This window comes from Strigops habroptila, chromosome 6, assembly GCF_004027225.2.
Source record: "Strigops habroptila isolate Jane chromosome 6, bStrHab1.2.pri, whole genome shotgun sequence".
Taxonomy (NCBI): domain Eukaryota; kingdom Metazoa; phylum Chordata; class Aves; order Psittaciformes; family Psittacidae; genus Strigops; species Strigops habroptila.
In genome coordinates this window covers 14,505,828-14,519,945 of record NC_044282.2, presented here as the reverse complement: position 1 = coordinate 14,519,945, position 14,118 = coordinate 14,505,828, and the positions used below count along the sequence as shown (strand labels likewise).

At 39.8% G+C, this 14,118-nt stretch overlaps 1 long non-coding RNA gene across 1 annotated transcript; it reads right to left on the bottom strand.

Annotated features, from left to right (window-relative positions):
• Positions 1-10,792: 10,792 nt before the first annotated feature.
• LOC115609312 lies at positions 10,793-14,085 on the bottom strand. Its single transcript, XR_003991808.1, has 2 exons — positions 13,889-14,085; positions 10,793-12,746 (listed from the first exon to the last, which is right to left on the bottom strand). It is a non-coding gene; the product is annotated as an uncharacterized LOC115609312 (long non-coding RNA).
• Positions 14,086-14,118: the final 33 nt, after the last annotated feature.

Genomic DNA, 14,118 nt, shown 5'->3' with positions numbered 1-14,118 from the left:
TCCATCTGCAGCTAGCCACTGTAGCTTTACAGTTGTCTCCAGTCTGTAAGTTTGGATTTGTTCTTTCAAAGAGGAACTTTCTGTGTATCTGTCAGCTTCACTAGACTCATCGTTAACAGCACAAGTTCTTAAGGGTTAGAAAATGTTTAGCCGAATGCAAGGTCAGATTTCCACTTACAAATTAGAATTTAGGCTATAAAAAGGCAGATAAAGCCAAACTCTACTTAACTAGAAGATTCCTTCTGAGCTGCTCTGGTTTCTTGCAGCCAGAATGCTTAACAGCCTAGACAGCAGTAACATACATTTTCCACGCTATTTCAGGATGAAACTTCAAACTACCCAGAAGGCCTAAGGCCTTGAGGGCAATTTTCTAATGGTAACCCCCTCCAAACTCGCTCTCTTCTCTTTGTTAAAGATGTCTCCCTCCTGGTTTTATTTCATGATGCTGTTGTAAAGCGAAGATAGTGTTGCTGCATTATCTGAAAGGAGAGGGGAGAGTGTGTTTTTATTCAGTTACTAAAGCATTCCCAATGCTGTTAGAATATCCTGCAGGGCATGTATCATAAGGAGTACTCATTGTATGGTCATTTGGTTAGACTTTGAGATTTGTATTCTTTATATGCTACATAATGTCCAAGCCCACATTATTAGCTAGGTTATGTATAGGATGCTCTGTCCAAACCATTTCTTCCATAGCCCAAATCTGCGGGTTTTAAGGGTTCTTACAGACATGTATTTTACAGACACATTCAGATAGTGCAGAGTTTGGGGATTTTTTCTTATTTGAAGATCTAACATTTTATAGTTTCTAATTCTCAAATTTTATTTAGAGCAAAAACCTGATGCAAACTAAAAAGTGTTGATAGAGTTGCTGATTTAAAGACCTAATTTATTTATGCTCTTTAAAACTGTTGTGAAATACAATACTGGGGGGAAGGGGAAGACACAGCAAAATAAAACAAAGAAAATTACTAATTCCCATTATAGAAGGTATATTTTACCCAGTGTGCTGTAGTGAAAGCTGGCATATGTAAGAACAAGACCAAGCTACAAAAAGGCTTTGGAGTGCAAATGCTGAAGCTGCAGTACCTACAGCGGAAGGATACTGGGCATGAGGCTGACAGGACTAGTGGAAACAGTAAAGCAAACAAACAAACAGCCATCACTGTATTTGTCTGTACTCTTCTATGATTAATATTGGTTTAAATGTTAGTATTTAATTTGTTGAGCTGTGCTTTCACTGTTTCTAGGCAGATAACTGTAAATTCATTGGTTTTAATATTGTAGTTTTAAGACCGGTAAAATGTTTATTTGCAGCTGTATTCTGTTGTTAAGTGTGTGACTTGGAAAAGCTGAACAATTTATATTTTTGCCTTTCAACTCTTCCATTTAGTGTGCTGCTACATAACAGGAAGATGTGTTTTCTGATTACCTGCTCTCTTAACATGGTGATCTCTTAAATACTTCATTCCTGAAATATTTAAACTATGCAGACCACCCAGAAGGGCTCAGCAGACAAGAAGTTACAAACCCATTATTTTCTCTTTAGCTCCTCATGTTACTATGTCTGTCAAGCAGGAGGTAAGAAATTAATCAGCTACTGGAAAAAGCTATCTACTTTTATTTTTTCGTAAAGAAAATGTGACAGAGACACATAGAAATCACATGTTTAAAGTAGCTTTCATAAAACTGTCCTAACTCCTTTTAAAAGCATTGTAATCCTAGCTATTCTTACTAAATTTGGACAATGCTACATCATTGAGCTACTTCTCAGTTTCTTACAGTATTAAAGCTTGATGATAGGAATTTAATGTAAAAGGTGATATATAGATTACATTTGTTTCCTGATCTTACAGATCTCAACCAAGCAAAGGCAGGAGAGCACTTCATCTTATATAACATAAATAGACTTCTTTATATGGTAGAGAAACATGCTAGGATTATTTTTAAGCAAAGCACGTCATCATATATTTGGTTAAAATGTGTTGAAACCTATCTATAATTACAACCACTGCTTGTCCAGGTCAAGAGGTCTCCAAATATGTCATTGCCTAAAATAAACACGTACATGAATCTGTTCAGAAATTAGAAGGGTGTAAGTAAGTGGAGGGTACTGCTTGGTATGATTCTGTGTGTATTTATGTGCACATGTGTTTGTTAGAACTGACATAGAATCATAGAATAGTAAGGGTTGGAAAGGACCTTAAGATCATCTAGTTCCAGGGACACCTCGCACTAAACCATGTGGCCCAAGGCTCTGTCCATCCTGGCCTTGAACACTGCCAGGGATGGAGCATCCATAACCTCCCTGGGCAACCCATTCCAGTGCTTCACCACCCTCATGAGAGGAACAGAGAGACAGTCACAGAAGGGCTCAGAATGTGAATCTTAAAAGCATATTGATAAAACTACTAGGTTAAGTGCTAATTGAAAAAGAGTGAAAGTTCTGAGGAAGGTAAATCCACGATGTGGTATTGTATACAAATCCTGGGGAATTCAGAAGATTTGGGAAAAAGGAGAATTCAATCACAAAAAATAGATGGTTACAGTCCATACTGAATGTCTCAAAATAGTCTTTTTTTTTTTTTCTTTTATGTACTAGTGACTCAAATTAATACAATCTCTGTATTCCACCTGTAATATGTAGTATAGATATGAAATATACATCTGTACATATATATAAATATGCAAATGATAAACACAAAATAGAAACAATTCTAGTATACCATTTTTGTAACAGTTCCTCAAGTTTAGTTGGGTTTTTTTATGGTTTTTTTTTTAATCCTTAATTTTCAAGATTGTTCAAGACTGAAGGCACTTTGAATTATTTTAACCATTCTATCTGCAAATCTAACCAAATTGCCCTTAAACAAAAGTCTGAGCTCTGAGACAGCGTGATGTACAGTTTCTGTTATGCCAGGAACCATACAATTTCCTAAAAGACATCTATAATTCTGCAGAAAGATGATGTATTTTCATGCATCCTGGGATGGAATGGGAAGGTTTAAGTTAGGCCTTTTTGCAAATGGTGCATCATTCCTTCCACCACCACAGGGACCCTATAGGAATGTGAGGAACGGTTGCTTGTATGCTGATGAGAATACAAATATCATTAAGTCTCCCCCTTAAAGAATGCTCTGAGTGCAGCCAAGCTCCCAAGGAACAACACAACACAAAGCATAAGTACAAGTTGCCATACAATCCAAAAGAGACAATCAGGATTTTACTGTACCGATAGGCATCACAGAATACAATTAAATCTGACATCACCTGAAACCACCCAGGAAGACAGACAATTGTCTATTTAAACTACTTAAGGATGAAATAGGAATAAGTCTTCATCTTGAAACTTGGACTTCTAGTGAGTCAGTGGGACTGCCTGCAGGGACAGAAGTCCTTACTCTTTTCATGATCTTGCAAACCAGTTAGTATGGAAATAAGGATAGTCACTTGACAGAAGCACCAGTGGCAACTAGAATGTTAGAAAAGTTGGCAATAGGCAGAGGCTGAATGAAATGATCTTTCATTAGTAATTACCCTGATGCCCCAATATAGCGAGGATTCTTTTGATAAGGCAATCTTAAGACTACATAAGCATAAATACGTTTCCTAAATTAGGTCAAGACATCTGAACTACTCACCCTCTTCTGAGTAACCAAAATGGTATTTATTAAAGTCGCCAGCCTAGAGATGTAGAGGTTGAATCTTTTTTTAAGTTTTTTGCTGTCTCCAGCAGTGAAAATACTCATCATAGTATCTCTTGTTTCAGTGCTGTACTAGGATTAGTTTTGTAGTTTCTAAAATTCTTGATAACACTTCCTGAATAAAAGGATGCAGTTGGGGAATTCCAGAGAAACAGCAAAGCCAACTAAATGAATCATTTACTGCTGGCTGCTGTGTGTATCTGCTAATATGGGAGGAAGAGTTAATGGAATAGTATAGAAGGCAAGAGAGAAAATTGTTGTTTCTAGGCACAAATTCAGGGCTGTTGCCTGCTAATTCTGAGCTGATTAGAGAAGCTGAAGTGAAGGAGAGGTGTTGGCAGTGAGCACTGTTCTTGCTAGCAGTGCCAGATCTGGCCCTTCTGTAGCTCTCTGCCAAATGCGCAGTCCCTTGCCCAGTCTAAAGCTGGTCTTTCCAGCAGAATCTTTCCACTTGGTTTTCTTCCAAAATGAAGATGACAGAAGGGTATTTGTAATGCTTCGCCTTGCTGTTTCTGGTTTCCAAAACAGTGATGGCTGAATGAGCTTAAAGAAACTGAGGTGGTGCCAGTTACACATTATTATGTGTTTTAACACACTGAATCTAAGGGAAAGGAAGTCTAAGGTGCTACTCAGTAGCTTCTACAATGGGAAAAACTTTTCTGCTTCCAAATGACTGGGCATGCTTTCATGCACAGTGGAAGTGTACCATATTATGTAACTATTACTGAAAGACAGAACGTCTTGAGTTTTACCATAGTATCTTTCAAAAAACTTGAGGAGGATAAAGCAAAAATACCAGCTCAAAATACAGATATGACAGTATAAACTTATAGGCACCTTTTCTCATCTCCTATAATTCTGTTGCTCAGTTACAGTGTGAAGGCCCTGGCAGATAAAGCAGCAGTTAATGGCAATCTTTTTTAAAAAACCCTCATGTAACACATGCTCAGATGAATGTTCTTTAGCAACAGTCACCATTCAATTAATATTTTATTCAGTATAAGCTACTCAGAATGCAAGAGCTACAATAAAAAGTTACAAAGTTAGTAACAAAAGAAGGTATTGGAAGTTCACTCACTGGGGACCTAGTACAAATACAACACATGCCTGTAAGAACAGAAACAGGAAAAGAAAGTCCTGAATTAATTGTGTGTAGAGGTTATAATACATGTGTGTGGCTGCTGACTGTAGAAGATGAGCCTAAGTGTCAATAACGTGCCTTCAGAATCTCCAAGAGGGCCAATAAAGAGAGCGAAAAAGGCCAAGGCCAACAGAATTCAATATTCTCCTTTTTAATTGCAGACTTGTACAGAGTGGCTCAAGTCAAGTTTCACCAATCAGAAATCCACAAGAGAAGGTATAAATTCTTCTCAAAGCAGATCTCTACAGGAAAGAAGAAAGAAAGAAAGAAAAAAAAAAAAACCAAACCCCAAAAACCCAACCAAACAAGCCTCCCTTCCCCCACCAAAAAAACCCCACAACTGAACCCCCAAATCAGCAGGAAGTACTGTTGAGGCATTTGCAGACAGCTAATAACTCTCTCCAGAGCTGACATTTGTATCTCCCTCTCTCAATTGCTTGCGGTGAAAAACCAGCTATGCTTCCCTGCAAATATACGTAATAAAAGATGGTGATGTCTTTAGGCCTTAAGGCTAATAGATCTTTGGGGTTTTTTTAAATAGCATGAGCTTACTGCAAACTAAATGAGGTAATCATCAGTATTCACTTTTTCTTTTTTTTTTTTTTTTTTTTTTAAATAAAGGCAAAAATCTCATTGACAGCAGTTGCACAGATACAGAGAAATTTTCTCAGACCTAATCTCCTGACCTGCATTTCTGACTAGCTTACACAGACAGTCATGCCTTTGCTCTATTCACGCTCTCAGCCAGCTGGACATAACACCAGCTTCTTTCCAGAAATCATGTGGCCACATTAGCACAGCTCTGAGCCCAAGCTAATATATCCTGCCTCGCAGACAGACTTATTAACTCATGCTCAGGAACACACAAATTGCAGCTACATAGCCACAGCTGGCTCACAGCTGCCTGGTTCAGGGCACATGCAGAGTGAACTTGTCCCTGTCCACACCCATCCACATAGATATACCCTCAAATCACCCTGGGCATTGTGCGCTGTAACAAAAGCTATTTTTAAGAATTGGTTCTCCAAATAATTGCCCTTTAATTACATAATATGAACCGTATTGGAAATGAAACAAGAAGATCTTACAGGCTATGGTAGTGTGAGTTTGTGTCAACGTAGCCACAATAGTGTGGCACATAAGCACGTCTATGAACCCACTTAAAAACACTGAACTGATCCGTTAGCTTGTATTATTTTTTTTTTTTTCATTATTATTGAAAATACATGCAAAAATTTACCTCTTGTCCTGTATCAGGAAATTGATACTCTATAGAATGCTTCTACATTGCCATCTAATATGTCATTTCTGTTGTTGCATCTAAAGCATTACTCTCCTCTTAAAACAACCATACATGCAAAACACTTTAAAAGAGCCAACTGTCAAGGGAAGGATTATCATATTGCACTGGTTGCTTTGCTTTCCAAACACATCATCTCTCAAGATATGAGGTGAATCAGGAAGGTAAGGCCTAGTAAAAGAATGTGGTCAACCATGTCAATTTCCTTCTTCCCATTTTTTTGTTTGTCATTTCTGAACAGTATTCCTCAAGCAGGGAAAATGGTAAATGTGCTATGCTATAGATTCAGGTCCTTCTTCCCATTCGTTACCCTCCCTTCCTCTTGAAAACAGACATAAGATGGTGTGACTGCACTGGTTTTGCATCAGACCAAGCCAACACAACTCCTCAAAATTACTTTTCCAATAGCTTTAAAGGCTTAAAAGTCATTCACAACAGCACTTTTCACAGTCTTCCTACATAGAATTCCTAAAGAGCTCAGTAACAGCCTTTTTCAGGAACTGTTGTCTTCACAAGTAAAAGCAGTAATTGTAAGCATACCAAATGTACATTAACTGTCAATGGGATCTTCACAGGGATTTCCAGCTCTCATCTGCTGTGATTTACCTACTGTGTTATATTCCTCTGCTTCTGTACAAAAGATAGTTGAGTTAAAAAGCTGGAATGAAAAATGAAGCTACTAATCAGAATACCCTTGTATGAACCCTAAATCTTTTGGGTGTAGCTAGCTTATATGCTGTCCACAGCAGTGGCCACCTGCTGAAGAATGCAAGTATACACGGTGTACTCCCAACTGTTGTCGGCTCAGTTGATGTCCTCAGCCTGGTATGATTTGCCCATTTTATTATTCCCAGTGTATCCCTCCTTCAAGTACTTGTCCAGTCTCCCATTGAGTTAATGTGAATTTCTGCCTTTACAAACTTCGGAAAGGAATCTAGCAGGTTTATTACCTGTTTGGTTTGTCATTCTGAACCTAATTTAAGAGCCCAAACCAGCCACAAACCGAGCTAGATCAAAGATCCACCTAGCCAGTACCCTTGTCACCTATATCAGCCTGTAGTGAATGCCTGGAAAAGAGCAGAAGAACCAGCAGGACTAGCACACAAAGGTATTTCACCTGGTGAATTTCAGCCTTCAGTAATCTTGGGCTCAGGAGTTCTTTAGCCAGAGAATGGTTGCAATTCACCTGCCATTTTACCATCCAATCATTCATGTGCTAATCATAGGAATGACCTTAAACTGATAGAGGGTAGATTTAGATTAGATATTTAGGAAGAAATTCTTTACTGTGAGGGTGGTGAGGCGCTGGCACAGGTTTCCCAGAGAAACTGGCTGCCCCATCCCTGGCAGTGTTCGAGGCTAGGTTGGACAGGGCTTTGAGCAACCCGGTCCAGTGGAAGGTGTCCCTGCCCGTGGCAGGGGGGTTAGAACTAGATGAGCTTTAAGGTCCCTTCCAACCCAAACCATTCTATGATTCTGTGATTCCATGAATCATCACAATAGTCTTTCATTTTTACAACCCCAAAATCACAGTGTTATCATCCAATTTCAGTACCTCACTTCCATCGCTTTTTTTGGTTTTTTTAAACAAATTAATTAGGAGTATGTTTAAGGCTACAAATTTCCATGGAAATCAACTAATGATCTCCATTTTGAAGACAGACCATTTCATCCTACCCTTTGTTTCCCACCATTAATCAATCCATAAGAACAACTTCTTATTCCTTGGCAGCCTAGTTTCTTTTAAGAGCCACAGTCCACAGCACTCTGTAATGCAAACAGATCTTTACTTTGGTGCAAAAGCATCAACTGCCAGTGATATTAAGATCACTATTTCAGAACGGCTCTTCCATAAAAACAGTTTGAAGTGGATCACACACAATGGTGATCAAGAATCAAATCCAGAGTTAGTTTCTACCCTGTAGGTTCCTTCACCAGTCACTCCAAGAAGCCTAAAATTTATAGCACCAAGAATTTTAGTCTCATCTCATTTAGAATTCATGTAAGTTGTATGTTACTCATTTTTAAAGATATATTTTAACTCTGATTTAACATCCTTTAGCATTGCAACAGGTTTTTACCTTCCCTGCATGATTTATACCTCCTTTTCTCAAATGTCTAGCATGCCCAGTATCTCCTTATCCCAATTTAGACTATTCTTACTCTCCTATTCTGGATTTTGGGGCTTTGGTGTTTATGGAGCAATAGATTTTAGTACTTATAGAGATGCGCACACAGATAATCGAGTCAGTGCATCCTCCTGTTGTACAACTGGACTTATTTGTCCAACTACTCTTCACTATTTCCTACCTCACTTTTGTCAGATCTGTCCTGTTCTTTGAAGATGTAGAATGCATTTATTATTTTACCCACACGGTACGAACTAAGATTGAAAAAGGAACATTCTAACACCTCGTAGTAATATCACAGTAAGAAAAACAAGTTCATAGTGTTTGCCCTCAGGCTTGAGCAATGTGATTTTTACTTTTTATACTGGGGAGAAACACTTCCCATAGGTCAGCGGGCATACCTACAAAAGCACTAAACTACGAGGAATTCCAAACTGCTGCCAAGTTACACCTCAATAAACACTTACTGAATTAAGACTCTGATGTTTCTGATGCAGATTGACTAATAAATATTTTTTATTTCCTGCACTGCAAACCACTTTGGCAGCTCCTGAGGTTAAAAAAAAAAAAAAAAGTGCTTTGAACAGTACTTCACTAACAAGGAAAGCTGTGTTAATGTACAAGGAAAACAAAACACAATTCAACAAAAATATTTCACTTTAATAAAAAGTAAGCCCTGGGAGCATTGATCAAAATCAGTAAATAAATATGAAACAGAAATAACCTTCTGCTTTTACATAATTGTATTAAAAAAAAAAATCCAAGTGCCTTTTATATCAGTTTGTTTTAAACATATTTTAAACAAATACAGACAGGCCAGCTGAGATTAAATAAGAGCTTGGCCCTGAAAAATAATGAGTATTCCCAGTAACCTTTGAAGTCAAGGGCATTCAGCCCACCAGGAATAAGAATTTACATCTTGGTATCTCAAATAACTGATGCCAAATAATCTGAAGTCATGTAAAAGATTCAAAACATTAACATTTCATAAATTATCAAGTCAATTCTATAGATAGACATCCCCTTCTGATCCAGCTGGATAACAAGTAACATAATTTACTCCCTACTTGTTACCACCTGCATCAGAAGATTGTCACCTGCCAAGTTTTACTGGGAGGGATCCCAGTTTTAGGACTCCATGCAGGACACTGCAGCAGTTCTCAGCTCTGCTACACCACTCTCCTGCCCCCTCGCTCATAGACACAAAGGTGCATTTCTCCCACATGCGAATATAGCACCAAGTTCCCTCAGGATTTTCCTACTGCTCTTGCCCTTATATGCTTCAGGACAGGACACTGGCAGGTATACCTTTCCCTGAGGAAAAGACAAAACAAAATAAGCCTCTTCAAGGACTACTGGTGGATAACACCCTTGAGAGAAGAGGGGGCCCAGAAAACCTGGTTAATATTCAAGGATCACCTCCTCCAAGCCCAGGAGCTGTCCATCCAAATAGTAGGAAGTCAAGCAAAAAATGCCAGGAGGCCTGCGTGGATGAACAAGGAGCTCCTAGCCAAAATCAAAACACAAAAAGGAAGCATAGAGAAGGTGGAATCAAGGATAGGTAACCTGTGACAACTACAGAGACATTGTCTGAGCATAGAGGGAACTGAAACCCATGAGGGATGTCAGAGACAACAAGAAGTGCTTCTCTAAGTACATAAGTGACAGAAGAAAGGCTAGGGAAAATGTGAGCCCAGGGCTGAATGGGGCAGTGGCCCTGGTGACAAAAGACGTGGAAAAGGCTGAGGTACTTATTGCCTTCTTTGCCTCAGTAAGACCAGCCTTCAGGACTTCCAGGCCCTAGAGGCCAGGAGTAGTCCGGAGCAAGGAAGAGATACCTTTGGTGGAAGAGGATCAGGTCAGGGAATACTAAAGCAAACTGGACATACATCAATCCATGCAACCTCATGGGATGCACCCACCCTTTCCTGCCTCTTCTTTACCACCGATTCACCAGTCCTTCCCAGCTCAATTCCCCTTTCACAGCTGCGATGCAATGTGTGGGAAGATGCTTTCACATAGAATCATACCATCAGCTAGGTTGCAAAAGACCTTTAAGATCATCAAGTCCAACTGTTACCCCAGGACTGCCAAGTGCACCACTAAGCCATGTCACTGAGGGCCTCATCAACACTTTTTGAACACTTCCAGGGATGGTGATTCTGCCAATTCCCTGGGAAGCCTGTTCCAACACCTGGCCACCCTTTCAGTGAAGAAATTTTTCCTAATATCCAATCTAAACCTCCCCTGGTGCAGCTTGAGGCCGTTACCTCTTGTCCTATCACTCATTACTTGGGAGAAGAGACCGACCCTCACCTCACTACAACATCCTTTCAAGTAGTTGTAGAGTTGCTTTTCAACTTTCCCTGCTCCTACCATGACAGACCTCGCTCTGAGTGTCTGTAGAAATGAAATGGGAGAGGTGTGGAAGCAGAGGCCAGGCAACAAACACCTGGCCAGACTAACCGCCTTGTATAATAAATGGGTCTGTGACACCTACACTGGCGTGAAGCCTTCAGACTCCTGAGCACAGAACTCAGGAAACATCTGACCCCTTCTTTAATCTCCTTCTATGCTGGCATCTGATGCCAGCTGCTAAAAATAAAGCAGAAGGCCAGCAAACTGCTGGAGGATCACCTGTGCCCAAGTCTCCATCCCAGAGAAAGGTCTCCTTCACTCAACTTCTTCCTTCCCTCCCTCCTACTGTACTGCATCTCACTCCACAGTCTTAGATTAGACATAGTAAACAGAATAAGCCCTGTAGAAATAAAGCATGCCTGACTTTACCCTACTGCTCTGATTGCTTTGTCTAATAGCGTTGCTAGGATTTCCTTACATAAGCTGTAAGGAGCTTTCTGAAAAGACAAAGGCACAGATGCAAAGGAATCCAGCAGGTGTTTTTTTTCTTTTTTTGTAACACCTACGAGCTGGTTGGCTTGCAAATTCCTAACTGAAGAGGCTCAGCAATGCAGCCACAGGGAAATGGAAATCAGCCTCTGTAATACTATCAGCAAATTACCTTTGTCCTGGGGCTGATTTACGTTTTGTAACCGTGACCAGAGCCAGAAACACAACGCTAGTCTCTTACAAGCCGCCTTCTGCATTCCTCTGCATCTTACAGCACTGTATCGTAACATTTAGTTACTTCACATGGTAACATTTTATTGAGAAGTCTCTTCTGATTAGGCAATCACCTTTTGTCACATCATCAATTTTAGTTACATTTCCAGTTTAAAATAAGCCTAGACACCTACAACACCCTTCTCCTGAGGCAGTCAATTCAGCAAATGGTACAGATACACAGACTATATATATAGTGTGTGTGTGTATACATGCACACATATGATCTATTAGCATTTTTTAAATACTAAATTCTGTGTAGGTTTCATTACATAATACAAAAGGTTTTTAACCAGAGGCACAGTCTAAACAGACAGATAAAACTCAAGAACTTAAACAAAGACTCTATCCTACTCTGTGTTTTTACAACACATCTAACCTTAAATTTAGACTAGTGCCAGGGCCTCACTGAGAAGGTAAGTGTTCACGAGGGCATGGAGAAAGGGTGATTGCCTTCTGCAAAAGGACTGAGAAGGAATTCCAAGCATGAAGATAAAAATCAAACCAAAATGGAAAAATGAGACAAAGTAGAAAGCCAGAATTCGTTCATTATGTGTAACAGTGAACTTTCTCTGATTTCCCGTAATGTAGCTTAACTGCAATAATGGCTATTTGCTAAAATAGCCCAAGTATCTAATCCATGAACTTCAACAACAAAAATTTGCAAACTACAGAGTCCAAAATATGTATTAACATGCTTAAATTGCAAGTGAACCCACTGAAACTAGTGCATACATATTACATATGTAGATCTCAGGCAAGATCTACATAAATTTATTTTAAATTTACCATTTGGTCATCGCTGACTTAAACTGCCCTAAGTGCCACGTGGGTACTTGCCTCTGGCAACACACACATATGAACCTGTTCAAGTACTGACAGGATTGTTAGTCGAGGCCTCAAAAAACCCAAAACCTGAATCCTCAAAATATGCATTTCCATATTTATCTCACCAAGCAGTTCAATCTCCCTGGCAGACTCCAAGTACAGTCTCTTTAAGAGATAAGTTGTTGAGATAGTCTTGCCAGGATATGGAAGGCACCAGCAAACCACTAATGCCCATGACAAGTTTAGCCTGACAGTGAGGTAGTCTCTTTTAAAATACATTTGGCACTAATGCACCAAAAATTTCTCATCATCCAGCTGCACGCCCTGACCCATGGTAACTAGGAGATTGAGATGAACCTGAATATTACATGACACTTATTACTGGTATAAAGGCAAACAAATGTACTGGCTCTTTCATCGGCAGTTCATGCCTGTCCATGATTTACACAGGCTTATCTGGCCCACATTTATGTTCTTGTAAGGGCTTTCCGTAGTTTTAGCTAGGGCATTTAACCTCCTCCCATCTATAAAAAGAGAATGATGGTGTTAGTGTAACTTACAGGAGCACTGCCAGTTATGACAATTTTTAAATAGATATTTGTGATTGAAAGTTTATTCTGCTTTATTTAGAACTTTTTTAAAACAATAAGAATTTTATCTAAAGGCAGGAAGACCTGGTGCCAAATATAACGATTTAATAAATAGAAACCAGTAGTTAAGAACTATTAAAAGACAACACGTATTACTAAAACCGCTTAAACACTGCAGCCCACAGTAAGCAAACTATTGTTTTAAAATATCTGATAATTAACACTTGCAATACACCAACATCTGCTCCCCTGCAGTCAAAATTCAAGCCTTTGCCATTCGCCTGACAAGATGGTGACATGCCACAGCATCTTTTTCTGTATTTAGAACCAATCCAAATTTATAAGCTGTTCTTACCACAGCAGTATGCAATATTCTAAAACGAGCTCTAAGAAAGAATAACTTAAAATATGAAGCTTAACATAAAATGAGATGAAGCCTAATGCTGGCTTCCCAGAGAAAAATCCTGCTAAACTTACTCGATATGTTTAAGATCAGTGATTTTTCTAGGAAAAGGAGAAATGCATTAAATCACACATATCTGGATGTTGTTAAACACTTGATACAGTGCTACACTGACATTTATGTTTATCTTATGGAGGTTAAGTAGAGGCTGGAAGAAAATGTACAGTGAGTCCGTTGGGTTTTTATTTAACATTTTCATTAATGACTTTGACACAGTGCATAGGAAAACACTTTTGGTACAAAGTCAGAAACATAGCATACAGAAGGAAAGCAAGGGAGAATTACATTACAAGAAACAGCACGAGACTGAGGATTCTGGAGTGCCATGTCCAACACATCATGCCAGAAATCCTTGTCAGATAGAAATCAAACAGGAGTGTATTTGTGTGCGTGTGTCTGACAAGACAACCAGAAAGCATTAGGCTAAATACAACTTAGCCATGCACAACGCGAAATATTTCCCTTTCTTTCACTGAGCAAGGGCCTGGCAAGACGCAATCTGCAATGGTGCGTGTGTAAGACGAGCGCACACGAAGGGAGAGCGGCGCAGGTGCAGAGACGGACTGCTAGGATGAAAAGGGGCACGAGGACGGGATGATGTGCCTTGTCCAACCTGGCAAACGAGGACTGAGCAAAGGGGAATGACTCCACTCTGGCGAAGTGTGGAAAACCTCACAGATGGTGGAAACTTCGGGTCCAGGAGACACGGTAGTGGCAGGAGGACAGTGGGGTACAGCTCACCTCGCACGGGCGCCCATTTGAAACTGAGCTGCTCAGGCTCTGGAAGCCGCTTCCCGACGCAGCCGCCCCGCCCCGGGAGCCCTCCTCCTCCTCCTCCTCCTC